A 15,533-nucleotide genomic window follows, 5' to 3' on the forward strand; every position below is an offset into this window, starting at 1 on the left:
ACAGCAGTAACGTAAACCGGAAATACGCGCTATTGGTCAACGGAAAGTCCACGATGCCTGCGACAAATCGAACATGACCGACCTTGGCGGGTTAATGTATGATGCGGCATTATGTGAGGAAGGATAATTGGCCTCCATTTTATCGATGGCAAAATGGTGCAATGTATGCTGATTTCCTACTTAATGGTCTACCGATGTTACTACAAGACGTTTCACTGCATGACATAATGGCGATGTACTTCCATCAAGATGGATGTCCGGCACATAGCTCGCGTGCGCTTGAAGCGGTATTGAATAGCATATTTCATGACAGGTGGATTGGTCGTCGAAGCACCATACTGGCCAGCACGTTCAGCGGATCTGACGTCCCAGGATTTCTTTCTGTGGGGAAAGTTGAAGGATATTTGCTATCGTGATCCACCGCCAACGCCTGACAACATGCGCCAGCGCATTGTCAATCCATGTGCGAACATTATAGAACACTCGCTGTTGAGAGGAATGTCGTTACACGTATTGCCAAATGCATTGAGGTTGACGGACATCATTTTGATCATTTATTGCATTAATGTGGTATTTACAGGTAATCACGCTGCAACAGCATGCGTTCTCAGTAATGATACGTTCACAAAGGTACATATATCACGTTGGAACAACCGAAATAAAATGTTCAAACGTACTTACGTTCTGTATTTTAATTTAAAAACCTACCTGTTACTAATTGTCGTCTAAAATTGTGAGCCATATGTTTGTTACAGCCGGCCAGAGGGGCCGAGCGGTTCTAGGAGCTACAGTGTGTCTATGTGAAATCTTATGGGACTTAACTGCTAAGGTCATCAGCCCCTAAGCTTACACACTACTTAACCTAAATTATCCTAAGGACAAACACACACACCCATGCCCGAGAGAGGAGTCGAACCTCCGCCGGCACCAGCCACACAGTCCTTCACTGCAGGCGCTACAGTCTGGAACAGTGCGACTGCTCCGGTCGCAGGTTCGAATCCTGCCTCGGGCATGGATGTGTGTGACGTCCTTAGGTTAGTTAGGTTTAAGTAGTTCTAAGTTCTAGGGGACTGATAACCTCAGAAGTTAAGTCCCATAGTGCTCAGAGCCATTTGAACCCTTTGTTTGTGACTATTACAGCTTCTTTACGTACTACGCAAATATGTAATAAAAAATAGGGGTTCCTATTTTGAAAAACGCTGTTGATATCCGTTTGACCTTTGGTAGCGCCATCTAGCGGGCCAACCATAGCGCCATGTGGTTTCCCCCTTCCAGCTAGACAAGTTACGCTGTTTCTACTTTTTTCGTTTGACGCTTATGTCGTGAGATATTTGGCCCGGTTACTATCATCGGACCACCCTGTATACCTTATGTACGCGACACTACCGCCATCTGTATATGTGCATGTCGCTATTCAGTACCTTCCGTCCGTCACTGGTGCAGCAGCTCTCGTGTTGCAGACGCGGGGGCGGCGTTGCTTCCAGAAGACACAGCCCACGATGTGGTGTGTGGGGGGGGGGGAGGGGGAGGGGGCCAGCAGAAGCGGTGGGGCCAGTCTCCCCTTCCCCCCACCCCCCACTCCCGCTTCCCGTCACCCCTGACCAGTGATCCAGTCTGTGTGTGGCGGCCGCTGCGTGTGCTTTGTGCGTGCCGTGCGTCGAGTGCGTAGCGAGGCGAGGCGACGAGTTGTGGACGCGGGGCAGACACCTGTTGATGCGCGGCTGTGATTGGTCGGCGGCAGGAGGCGTTCGCTAGACAGGTAAGGCGGCCACGCGTGTCTGGTGTCTAAAGCTACCGACAATGCTGTGCTTGGAAGCGCCCCAGAGTCAAGTAGCGGGCGTAGCCCTGTGTGTATAGGGCGCCAGCCAACAGGTTTGTTTACATCTCTCTGGAGGAGGTAGAGGACACGACCTAAACGCACTTCGTCTGGTACTTAGCCCAAACAACTCTAAGCATTTGCATACACATACGCACTCCGCAGGCAGAGGGTATTTTGTACCGTGGCAAGTCATTCCCTTTCCTACTCCAGTCGCAAACATATCGAAGAAAAAACGAGTATCTGTATCGGTTGTGTCCAACTCGCGCCCCGCGTGTCGCATGCGGCCCCAATCAAGTATTAATGTGGCCCAAGAAGCGAGCATATATCATACGATCAGTAAACAAGAAATCCATAAAATTCCGCTTATGTAAAGTTACGAAAGTAATGACATCTCATGTACTGGCAGATAATTTTAAACCAAGGACAACCCCAGCTAACATACGTACACATATCTTACAGAACTTTAAAGCAATAAAATCCAGGTGTTGGAATGGGTAAAACTTTTGAACATATAGTTGACCGCTTTCGCAATAGTTTTAGTTGCAACGTTTCGTGTTTGCATTTTAACATCTGGATTTTACTGCTTCAGAGTTCTGTAAAGTACGCATCTCTGAATTCTATCAACAGTGTTTTGCGAAAAGAATGATGCCTTCCCTCCAGGGATTCTCATCTCCGTAATACTTGCACGTCGATCGAACCTACCGGTAACAAATCCAGCTGCACGCGCGCGCCCTTCAACTGTTCCGATGTCTTCCTTTAATCCGACCTGGTGCGGATCCCAAACACTCCAGCAGTGCTCAACGATGGGTCGCACTAATGTTCCAGCAGCAGTCTCCGTCACAGATGAACCACACCTTCCTAGAACTCTCCCAATAAACCGAAGTGGACCATTCGCCTTCCCCACTACGATCCTTAGATATTCGTTTCAGTCCGTATCTCTTTGCCTAGATATTTAATCGACGTGAAAGAGTGAATCAGGACATCACTAATATGTATTCGAACATTACATAATGTTTTTCCTACTCCTCTTCGTTAGTTTACATTTCGACAAATTCAGTGCACGCTGCCATTCATCAAACCAAATAGAAATGCTGCAGAAGTCATCTTCTATCCTCCTACAAACACTGAGAGATATTTTCCTGCATAGTACAGCCCGGGGACGGGGGTTATCACTGAAACAACCGGTTTCCTGTTATATCGGTTCGTTTCGACATCAGTTTAACCTGATCGTTAAAACCGCTCAGAATAACCGGTTAGTGAAATAACCGATTTCCAATATTTTATTCCTATTAGTCCCTGTAATAAACGCAGAAGCCGAACAAAGGTGGAAAAATTTTGACTGCCTCCGTTTCAAGATACACAGAAACAAAATATTAAATTAAATAGGCAAATAAAAGAAAACTTAGTCTATGTCCGTTTGCCACTTTTCTCGAAAGTGATGAGTGATTGAATGCTACACAAAATCGCCAGTATTCTTCTATTGATTCCAGTTCTTCGAAAAAGTTCTCCAAAATGATGTTGTATCTGTTTGGGCATTATCAGCAGTCAGTGTTGAAGAGCGAAAACTGAGGTTGAGGAACTCCGTTTTTCGTATTAATTTGTCCGTTCTCAAAGTCTACAAGCAGATAAAGATAAAGACCTACTATGCAGACACGGGCAGCAGATCACATATCTTCTCTTTTTATCGTAACCTCTCAATGAAACGTTAAGTGCTAAGTTTTCTCCTCATATGAGATGGCAAGATTGTTGTGGCCCTTTCCGTTTCTTTTTTTTTTTTTTTTTTGTGCTCTCATAGGAACATTTTTCCGCTGGTTCCCTTCTTTTCCTTGCTGCAGCAGGAGATGTAACTCATATGAAAAGAAATGTATTGCTCAATAAAATTAAACTAACGCAGACCTAATTTTACACGTCAGACCGGAGTTTACGTGCTTCGGTATGACAACGTGGCGTTCCAAGATGATAACGGAGACACTTTACGGCATATTTCTCCGTGCTGCGTCATCTTATAAACTACATTTCCGCCTCACACCGCATTTTCCATGTACAAGTAGGGTGACTTTGAACCTCCGTGTCTCGAGAACGGATTAAGATATCAATAAAATTTTCAAGATTGCTCAAGATCGGGATCTTAGGAATACACCGAAAAATTTACAGTCATTTGCTATGCACAGCCGTCTCGAAATACGCGGGTGGGTTTTGGTCCGCTGCTAACGACGAAAATACAGTAAAAATAAACCTTTTGGTGGTTTTCCGAGGAACTTCCCATGAACTAGTGATGACTTCATAATTCCCATCTAGCCCTAGCAGGAGGAAGTGTGTAACATTCATTCTTCGACCATGTACTGCAGGATAGAGACACTAAGAGGATCCTGCCGTCGGGTACACAAATGGTCCCTAGGCCAAGGGCTGTCCAAAACATCTGGTCCTACCTTTTTGTCAGTAACTGAACCCGAGATACCCGTTTTTATGCGCTGCGTTTTGGAATATATTAGGAACGCATGGTGTGGCACGCATACGGAGAGTATGAGTGCAGTATCGACGACCGCCGTACACCCGGATTTAACAAGTTGTGGGTAATATGAAGTGGAAAGTTGTCATAGATTTAATTATAAGTTCATAACATAATTCTGATGACTGACAGGATACTCGGAAATTGCAGTGAAAGAATTCGTTATCATTGTCGTTTCAATTTAATTGTGCGTACAAAGCTTTTAAGGAGACCTGGTTTTAAAGAAAGTACACTCTTGTGCTGTCCTAAGAGGGTTAATAGTGCTCGCTTTGTGGGGTGATAAGATTCGGTGGCTGTACGTGGTAAAAGACCGCGGCTATTCGAGTTCCGTGTTCCAAGTTTACTTGTTCCCCGGTGTTCAAACAATACTTTACCAAAATGTGTGTCCAGTGAAAGGAAAACGTTAAAACACCAGCGTGGAATCGTTTTGTTGCGAAGAAATCAGAAGCAACAAAACGTACTGATAACTGTCATAAACCACGTATTACCTGCTGAGTACGGTGTATTAACTGAAGGTATTGCTGGTGGGGAAGAATCCGAAAATAATTTTGAAAAACTATCCACGGTCGGTAACAAAAATTACAAAGCAGCCGATTTTCGCCGAGAACATCTGAAGCCGACAATAGCTGGCTCGAGCAGGAATGCAGCAGAGGTACTGTTGAATGTGTGCACCAGTTGTTCGAGGGGTAGGGTACGTTGAGGAGTTAGATTTAGGAAATGTGACAGTTATTGTTAAGGCAGTTAAATAACCGAAATGACTGACGTTGGCCAAAGTTTAGAGGATGTAAAATGCAGACTGACCATAGCAATAAATGCGTTTCTAAAGAAGTGGAATTTATTAACATTATATATAAAGTTAAATGGTAAAAAGTCCTTTCTGATGGTGTTTGTATGGCGTGTAGCGTTGCATGCAAATGAAAAATGGACAGTAAACAGCCTAGACAAGAGGACAGTTGAAGATCTGAAACTTTGTGCTACAGAAGAATTCTGACGATTAGATGAGATGAATCATATAGCTAATTAAGAGCTACTGAATCGAATGGAACAAAAGAAGTTACTGGGGTCGGTTGATGAGACATATTCTGAAGCACCAAGGAATCGTCAGGTTGCTAATGTTACCGACGGCCGAGCACCAACACCTGTCGTATGAAGTCAGGATAGCTGTTGGGAACCTGCGACGTCAGTAAAACATTATTAGAGTTTAATCATTTATTCTCAACGTTTACAAGTAATCGTTCTTCCACACCAACCTCGGCTGTTGGTGATTCAGCTGCGTGTTGGCTTCTAGCTGATGTCTGTCGAGCCAGCTCAGCGTGTGTACGGCTGGGCGAGGTTTAGCGACTGTGGCGCTGCAGTAGGTCACCAGCGAGCAGGTGCGGCCGTTGCCCAGAGCAGAGTAGTCTCAGGCTGACTGCTGGAAGGTCCTAGAATTCTACAATGACCTTCGATGACCATCTACAATGTTCCTGGTGTCGGTAGTCGTGGGGTCGGTTGTCTGCTTCTGATTGGCGGATTAGGTGCGACAGCAGCTAAAACACCTACTTGGGCATCATCATTTGTTGCAGGTCGTGGTTGACGTTTCACATGTCGCTGAACACTTCCTGTTTCCTTAAATAACGTAACTATCCGGCGAGCGGTCCGGACACTTGGATGATGTCGTCCAGGATACCGAGCAGCATACATAGCACACGCCCGTTGGGCAGTTTGATCACAATAGCCATACATCAACACGATATCGACCTTTTCCGCAATTGGTAAACGGTCCATTTTAACACGGGTAATGTATCACGAAGCCAGTGCCGTCCGCACTGGTGGAATGTTACGTGATACCACGTACATATACGTTTCTGACTATTACAGCGCCATCTATCACAACGCGAAGAAAGTGGCCCAACTAAAACATTCATATTTCTTTACGTACTACACGAATATGTAATAAATAATGGGGGTTCCTATTTTAAAAAAACGCAGTTGATATCCGTTTGACCTATGGGAGCGCCATCTAGCGGGCCAACCATAGTGCCATCTGGTTTCCCCCTTCAAGCTATACGAGTTTCGTTCTTTGTACGAGGTGCATTCAAGTTCTAAGGCCTCCGATTTTTTTTTCTCCGGACTGGAAAGAGATAGAAACATGCACATTGTTTTAAAATGAGGCCGCGTTCATTGTCAATACGTTCCAGAGATGGCAGCACCGTACGGCAGATGGAATTTTACTGCCAGCGGCGAGAATGACAACTGTTTTAAATACCTAAAATGGCTACGTTTTCTTTACTTGAACAGCGTGGAATCATTCGTTTTCTGAATTTGCGTGGTGTGAAACCAATTGAAATTCATCGTCAGTTGAAGGAGACACGTGGTGATGGAATTATGCATGTGTCGAAAGTGCGTTCGTGGGTGCGACAGTTTAATGAAGGCAGAACTTCGTGTGACAACAAACCGAAACAACCTCGGGCTCACACAAGCCGGTCTGATAACATGATCGAGAAAGTGGAGAGAATTGTTTTGGGGGATCGTCGAATGACTGTTGAACAGATCGCCTCCAGAGTTGGCATTTCTGTGGGTTCTGTGCACACAATCCTGCATGACGACCTGAAAATGCGAAAAGTGTCATCCAGGTGGGTGCCACGAATGCTGACGGACGACCACACGGCTGCCCGTGTGGCATGTTGCCAAGCAATGTTGACGCGCAACGACAGCACGAATGGGACTTTCTTTTCGTCGGTTGTGACAATGGATGAGACGTTGATGCCATTTTTCAATCCAGAAACAAAGCGCCAGTCAGCTCAGTGGAAGCACACAGATTCACCGCCAGTGCTGAAAAAACGATGGTGTCCATGTTCTGGGACAGCGAGGGCGTAATCCTTACCCATTGCGTTCCAAAGGGCACTACGGTAACAGGTGCATCCTACGAAAATGTTTTGAAGAACAAATTCCTTCCTGCACTGCAACAAAAACGTCCGGGAAGGGCTGCGCGTGTGCTGTTTCACCGAGACAACGCACCCGCACAGCGAGCTAATGTTACGCAACAGTTTCTTCGTGGTAACAACTTTGAAGTGATTCCTCATGCTCCCTACTCACCTGACCTGGCTCCTAGTGACTTTTGGCTTTTTCCAACAATGAAAGACACTCTCCGTGGCCGCACATTCACCAGCCGTGCTGCTATTGCCTCAGCGATTTTCCAGTGGTCAAAACAGGCTCCTAAAGAAGCCTTCGCCGCTGCCATGGAATCATGGCGTCAGCGTTGTGAAAAATGTGTACGTCTGCAGGGCGATTACGTCGAGAAGTAACGCCAGTTTCATCGATTTCGGGTGAGTAGTTAAATAGAAAAAAAATCAGAGGCCTTAGAACTTGAATGCACCTCGTAGTTTTTTCGTTTGATGCTTATTTCGTGATATATTTGGCCCGGTCATTATCAATGGACCACCCTGTATATATATCTTTAGTGATTTATTACAGAGAGGATTACACATCTGGTGAAAAACTATAAATAGTTTTTTATTACTGTTTAGATATTTATTCTTTCAACAGGCTTTTATTAGACCAAATTTAATTAGAATTTTATAGACAGGAACGGATTCCTGACCTGAAACGGAGGAAAACAGGTCCTATGAGCACGTGTTCGGAAATGGACTGTGTGCGTGAAACCGCAACGAATCGTCCCGGAACAGAGTGCAGAGCTGCATCGCATCCACGTCACAGCAGGTGTTCAGGGTGGCCTCCGTGGGAGCGCAGCTGACAGGGGTGGTAGGGGTTATCATGCAGGATACACACAGCCGTAGTTTGGCTCACACCGTGGTGCCAGGTCACCTGCCTGGGGCTTGTACCGGGGTTCGTCTCAGTATCCTGGAGAACCCGGTCCTCCAGATCTGGTGTAGGCACAGTCCGCCGCCTCCCTGGACTTTCTTCTGTCTGAAAGGACCCGTGATCACACAAACGCCCAAAAAGGACTCGACATGTTGTGTGATGTTTTGTCTCAAAATTGGCTCAAATGTCTCTGAGCCCTATGGGACTTAACATCTGTGGTCATCAGTCCCCTAGAACTTAGAACTACTTAAACTTAACTAACCTAAGGACAGGACACACATCCATGCCCGAGGCAGGATTCGAACCTGCGACCGTAGCGGTCGCGCGGTTCCAGACTGAAGCGCCTAGAACCGCACGGCCACACCGGCCGGCTCTTTCTTGTCTGTGAGGGTACCTGTTTGGTACAGCCCTACTGCCTCTCGACCGTTTCCATCTGCTTGGCCGCACACAAAACACCATCTCGGCTTGTTCCCTACATGAATACCGGACCGTTGCGCTGCTTACAGTTCGCTGGCTCACTGACACAGCCTGCAACACACAAGGAACACACGGCGCGTGGTCAGTGGATCTGTCACTCGTCAGCGCGATCTACCGTGGCAACGACGCATTTGCGGACACATGTTCACATTTGCAGTCAATAATCTCCCCACATTTCTTCTGGTAAACCTTCCGGGATATAAGGTCGTGGTCCATGAAACTCTTCAGCTCCTAACGTTTCGTCCAGAGCTGCGCTGGACATCTTCAGAGGGGTGTTTCTCCTCCGGTGAGTCTTGCCGACCGTCAGTCGACTGTCAGTCGGCAAGACTCACCGGAGGAGAAACACCCCTCTGAAGATGTCCAGCGCAGCTCTGGACGAAACGTTAGCAGCTGAAGAGTTTCGTGGACCACGACCTTACATCCCAGAAGGTTTACCAGAAGATATGTTATCCGGTCGTGAAAGCCTTCATACTAATCTCCCCACATTGTTGGTGTCATTTGTGTTCAGTCTGTATATGTTAATACACTACTGGCCATTAAAATTGCTTCAGCACGAAGATGACGTGCTACATACGCGAAATTTAGCCGACAGGAAGAAGATGCTGTGGTATGCAAATGATTAGCTTTTCAGAGCATTCACACAAGGTAGGCGCCGGTAGCGACACCTACAACCTGTTGACATGAGGAAAGTTTCACTAATTGAAAACGTCTGGTCAATGGTGGCCGAGTAACTGGCTCGTCACAATACGCCAGTCACTACTGTTGATGAACTGTGGTATCGTGTTAAAGCTGCATGGGGAGCTGTACCTGTACACGCCATTCAAGCTCTGTTTGACTCATTGCCCAGGCGTATCGAGGCCGTTATTACTGCCAGAGGTTGTTGTTCTGGGTACTCTCAGGATCTATTCACCCAAATTGCGTGAAATGTAATCACATGTCAGTTCCAGAATAATATATTTGTCCAATGAATACCCGTTTATGATCTGCATTTCTTCTTGGTGTAGCAATTTTAATGGCCAGTAGTGTATGTATCATTTTTTTCATTTATGTAACACTATGTGTTACATCCTACTATGTTTATTCCACTGTCTTGTAATTTTATTGCCGTCCGCTGTGGCCGAGCGGTTCTAGGCGCTTCAGTCCGGAACGGCGCTGCTGCTACGATCCCAGGTTCGAATCCTGCCTCGGGCATGGATGTGTTTCATGTCCTTAACTTAGTTATGTTTAAGTAGGTGTAACTCTAGGGGACTGATGACCTCAGATGTTAAGTCCCATGGTGCTTCGAGCCATTTGAACCATTTGTAACTTTATTCTATACGTCCGAAGATGACACAATGGGAACGTCGAAACTGGTAGACTAATAAAACAATATCTCAAAATAGCGACTGTTGGTACGGTACACCGGGACAAGGCGGCACGCCGACGATCGTTGATTAAGGCACCGTGGAGCACCTGCTCGAATCCCAGAAGCAGCTCTGTGGGAGGTTTCCATTGTGTCATTCGAGTGCTCCACAAATATGAATATAGCACAATTCGGTCAGCTGGTCAAATGGAGACCCAGGATGAGGCCTCTTCCAAACTCTCAAAAAAATGGCTCTGAGCACTATGGGACTCAACTGCTGAGGTCATTAGTCCCCTAGAACTTAGAACTAGTTAAACCTAACTAACCTAAGGACATCACAAACATCCATGCCCGAGGCAGGATTCGAACCTGCGACCGTAGCGGTCTTGCGGTTCCAGACTGCAGCGCCTTTAACCGCACGGCCACTTCGGCCGGCTCCAAACTCTCACAGCCATCCAATGTCCACCTGTTTAAGGAGTATATACAAATACGTGGAGTATACTGCGCGTTGGAAACACCCTCTGCCACGCACCTGGCTGTGATTTGTAGAGTGTGGATCTGGCTGGAACTCTCCTCGACACCATGAGTCGTTGATCTCAGTCGATACATATTTAGCGTGTAACAAGTAACGTACCCCGGCTTTCCGAAGGTAGCAATAGTTCACCCAAAACTATCTGGAGATCCATTAGTGGCCACTGACGTGGGGTGTGTCCATCCTTCATCTTTACGGCGGTTCGGAATCTGCTAGGGACACTTGAAAACGCCGAAACCAGGGAAGGACGGCGGGGTCTGGAGCGAATCGACGTTCTAACTCATCCTGCAGGTGTTCGATTTGGCTCAGAGCGTGACTCGGAGCACAGCAGTCCATTTCAGGATTGTTATTGTCCACAAAGTATTGCCTGAAAATGCTGCTTTACGACACAGTGTATCGTCATGCTGGCACACGCACACACACACACACACACACACACACACACACTCTGTCTCCAAACAGTTCGTCTACTGAATCTTCTTTCTTCTTCTTTTGCTTACCCCATAGTCCCGCAGCGATCGCAGAGTCGGCGTGGTTACAACGGATTTGGCAGTGTTAGTGTTAGGAATGGCCGGACGCCCTTCCTGCCGCCACCCCATACCCCCCACGATGGAATCAGTGTACCCCAACTGTCTGCGTCTAGTGTAAATCGTGATATAGTGCGGAAATGTTTCAAATGTCTGCGACGCGTGTAACTGAGGCGGACACATGGAGACCAGCCCGGTATTCACCTAGCGCGATGTGGAAAACCGCCTAAGAACCACATCCAGGCTGGCCGGCACACCGGCCCTGGTAGTTAATCCGCAGGGCGGATGCGACCCGGGGCCGGCGCGCCTACCCGAGTCCAGGAAGCAGCGCGTTAGCGCACTCGGCTACCCTGGCGGGTTAAGCAGTTCGTCTCCTGAATGCAATACACAATTTTGTGAAATACGTTCGAACCCTTCCTCGTTTAGCGTTTACTTAAGCGCAATAACAGGATCAGACCCTACACACGAAAAACACTCCCATACTATTACACCACATCCTCTGCACTTCACTGTTGGTACTAGGTTTCCAGTCATCCACTGTCCAGTAGCGTGGCTCTTTACTCCATATCAAGCGTCACTTAGCACTGCCTTCGAAAATATGTGGCTTATAGAGAGATTGGAATGTTCCTCATGAATTTAGTACTCAGCTGACATCCAACGACCACTGTGCTGTAACTGCTTCTCTACTCACCACACAACACTCCCTCACCTCCTTTTATACTCTCTCGTGATATCTGGTAGTCAGTTCCGCGTTTATGGCGAGGGGAAGGGAGACTTTTGATCAGGTGGTGTATCGACTTGTCTGAGTGTAGCGGTAATATATTCGTAATACCAGCGGAAAAATGTGCCTTTTGAAAGAAAAAGAGAAAAGGAGCCGCTTTAAAAGACTGACGTAAAAGTGAGGAATCACCTTCCACAGGCCATATTCCACCTTTCTCACCAAAAATTTTGCCATGTGAGCGTTTTTGGGATTTTTTAACACAGAACATGCTAAATCCTTGTACCCAGTTTCTCTTCGTAGCTAATCCTTCATACCCAGTATCTCCCGCTCTGTGCCACTGTCTATAAAGCTCTGTCACTCTCCCATTGTCTCTTTTATTCTTCCATTGATTAACAGTCTATCCCACTTCCACTGACTCCTCTCTCACTTACTCTGTCTCCTTTTGTCTTTATTCCTCACTGACACTGTCTCCACCATACCTGGGCAGCTCGAAAATTCTGTGACGTGGGTCCAACTTATGTTGTCCTCTACACCCCTGTGTTTCAAATTTCGGTCCGACATACACCCCTCCATACACCCCGTTTTAAGTCCGCTGGTCTGGGAGGATCCAGTCGCTCCAAGCCTACATTATCGACCGATCTCTGCCTCTTCTTTCTTTTGGTCCTAATGCTACTATCTCCATCCACCTCTCATTCTCTCTTAAGGGGCTCCGGAACGCCCTATACTTGCAATGTTAAAATAACACTTATAAATTACATCTTTCCTCACAAAGTATTTGAGGTAGGAAGTTGAACTTTTTACAGATTATTTATTGGAATATGGGCTACAACTTAACACAGGGATTTTACAAAATTTTAGTTCAGTTATTAAAGATTATTTTTTTTCAATTGTAATGAAAATTCACAACATTTTTTGCAATTTTTTATTTATATATTCAAAAATATACAATATTTTGGAAAATGGCTGTGTTAAATTATGCAGAAGGTACTATGTAACATTTACTGAAAGTTTGAAACAAATATGTTTGGAAGATCCTTAGAAAACATGTAATTAGTATGAGAAAATTAAAGTTTTGGGAATCGAGCGCCAAAGATTGGATTAACTTTTTAGTGCATTCCAGGTCCATAGGATGGATTATCTTCATCCTCTGCAAACTCCTCTTCCAGCTTCCTCTTGTTCCTCCTCCTGTTTACTCTTGCTTGTATTTCTAGACTCTTTACAGCCCTGTCTGCAGCCCGAAGGCGTTCCTTGTCTAAAGCAAGCATCGCTCGTACCATGTTAGAACCTATCTTCATTCCCATATTTCTAAATACCTTGCACCTTACATTGTTGCCATCATTGAAAGTCGCAACAGTATCATACACACGAAAGTGAAGTGTTTCTATTCCAACAAATACAGTCTTGGGGATTCTCGACCATATAACACTATTTACACTTTCATTGGGGTTTTGAGTTTTTCCGTGAATACACTTTTTCAACAGTTCAGGTGCTGCTGAGTCTCTGAAAATAAGTTTTATCACCTCCATTATATACCTGATGAACACGGACGTTAATAATAACACCATCTGACAGCAGTTTAACAGCGCCACAGTGGGTCACGCCCATGTAGAACACATTTCAAAAAAAATTTTAAACTAGTTGTAGTCTTCGGAATTGAATAAATTATATATCTATTAAAAGGTAATAGTCTGCAGATTCAGAAAACACAAAAAAGTAAAATTTGAAGTTTTCATGATTTTGAGCCTTTCCGGAGCCCCTTAATACCACTGTCACTAGCTGATCACCAATATCTCCCGTAGCTTTCGCTCTGACTGCTGTTGTCTTCTTCCATCTCCTTCCCTTTCGGTGCCACTTTTTCTGTCGCACCACCATTGTCTCCTCTCTCTTTCTCTTTCACTGGCACTTTCTGTCTTCGCAACTCTTTTTCAACACAATAAAGCACGAAATGTTCGCACGGCAAAATTTTTGGTGAGCAAGCTCGACTTAGGACTGAAGCAGTTGCTTCCCCACTTTTCTGTCACACCCTCTTCAAGAGGAACACATTCGTCTTTTTTTCAGATGGTTCCCTTCTTTTCCCTGCTACATCGGAGTGTGCAGCTTATATAAAATGAATCCTGTAGCACAGTAATCTTTGTTTGCATACTTCGACATATTTAAATAATTTGACACATATAAGCAAGAAATAAGTATGCACAGTATACGGTTCACAAAAAATTGTTCTCTTTACATTTTTTGTGGATGCTTTGTTCACCGATCGCAGTTCACCGAAAATGCCCAGCTTATGATTTGTATCTTCAAACAGTAAAAATGTTATTAGAAATATTTTGCTGAATTTGCAGTCTTCCCAGTTTTACATAATTTTGGGAAGACATTTTCAGTACTTTTCAGGCATGCTATGACCATTTATAGCCCTTTTTTGTCATTGCAGCATCACTTTGAGCATATTTGTATCGGCGTGAAGCACATGTTTTACAGAGATAGCGCTTCATTAAGTTTTATTGGTCAAAAATGTTGACCGAAAACATAGTTTGGTGCCCTCAGAATTCTTGCGATGAGCCCACAACCCTTGCCAAGTGTTCACTACTTCAGTTTAAACTACATTTGCGTCTCAGGCCGGATATTTTGTACATGTTTTCCATGCATAAGTACGGTTACTTTGAACCTCTTTGGATCTCGATAGCGACTAATGATATCAAAAAAGATTTTGAGGTTCCCCAAGAACATTATCTTGAGAACATACGGTAGTAATTTCGACGACCTGCCATGAACAGAAATTATAGAAGTGCCCATCCCCACAATTGGTACTTTAAGAACCCACAAATCATGGTTTTTCCGGCGTATCTTCATAAGGACATAGATTTTCAAAAATGAGATAACGCCGTTCATAGATGACTGTTTAAAGAGAGTACCGTTAAAATTTCATATATTTTCTGTGCTTCGTTATTTAAATAACTGCGGCGCTCGGTGCAAAAACAAACACAACCCGGTTTTTGCAGTTTTATGCATACGTACGGTAACTTTGAACCTCTACGGCTCGATAACGGTTAATAATATCGCAAAAATTTTTGAAGTTCCGCGAGAATGTGGGCTGAAAATTTCAACGATCCGCCCTGAGTGCAAATTACAGGATTATCCACCCCACAAACTGTACTTCTCGTACCCAAAAATGACAGGTTTCCTGGATTTTCTTAGGAACCGCCCACGAACAACTGGTGCTTTTACAAGCTGCCTAAGGTCCACCATAGACCACACCTAATGTAAAAGAAGCAAGTGATTTGCTGTATTTGCCCCGGCTGCGTCAAGTGTGTTATGTTTATATTTTGACCCTGTACTATAGGATAGCTATAGTACGGCCGTTCTTCCGATAGGGAGGTAAATGAAAGTTAGATCAAGGACTATCCAAAACACTTGACATTTTGTCTCTGCGACCAATAGAAGCCGAGGTATGACTCCCTGACAAAATCTTATTTTCGCGCGCGGCTTTTTGAACACGTCAGTACCGTGCATCATACCTTCCTATCTACTAGTGAAAACCATATCACAATCCCTACAGTAGTTATCGTGATTAGCCTGACGGTACAGACAGAAGAATCGTGGCGGGGGACTTTTTAATTTACAGTGGCTTCAGGTATGCGGAAGGATTGCGGTTGTTGACAGTCCTGTTGTGCAGTCACTGTTGAAGGCGACACTCAGAAGTTCCCCCGCTAGCGTGGTGGCCCGGCTATCTAAGCAGGCGTGTGCTGGCGTCCGGGCAGAGTGTGGAGGCGGCCTTGTTATCAGCAGTACTGTGCCCTCACGGGGC

General features: G+C 45.3%; 1 protein-coding gene across 1 annotated transcript in view; it reads left to right on the top strand.

Annotated features, from left to right (window-relative positions):
• The first annotated feature begins 1,623 nt into the window (after positions 1 to 1,623).
• The window catches only part of LOC126109661 (nascent polypeptide-associated complex subunit alpha, muscle-specific form-like), a 232,183-nt gene continuing 218,273 nt past the window's right edge, over positions 1,624 to 15,533 (top strand). Inside the window, exon 1 of the mRNA XM_049914707.1 lies at positions 1,624 to 1,759. The gene's annotated coding sequence lies outside the window, so the exon portion shown is untranslated. The remainder of the gene's footprint in view (positions 1,760 to 15,533) is intronic.

Source organism: Schistocerca cancellata, chromosome 12 (assembly GCF_023864275.1).
Source record: "Schistocerca cancellata isolate TAMUIC-IGC-003103 chromosome 12, iqSchCanc2.1, whole genome shotgun sequence".
Classification (NCBI taxonomy): domain Eukaryota; kingdom Metazoa; phylum Arthropoda; class Insecta; order Orthoptera; family Acrididae; genus Schistocerca; species Schistocerca cancellata.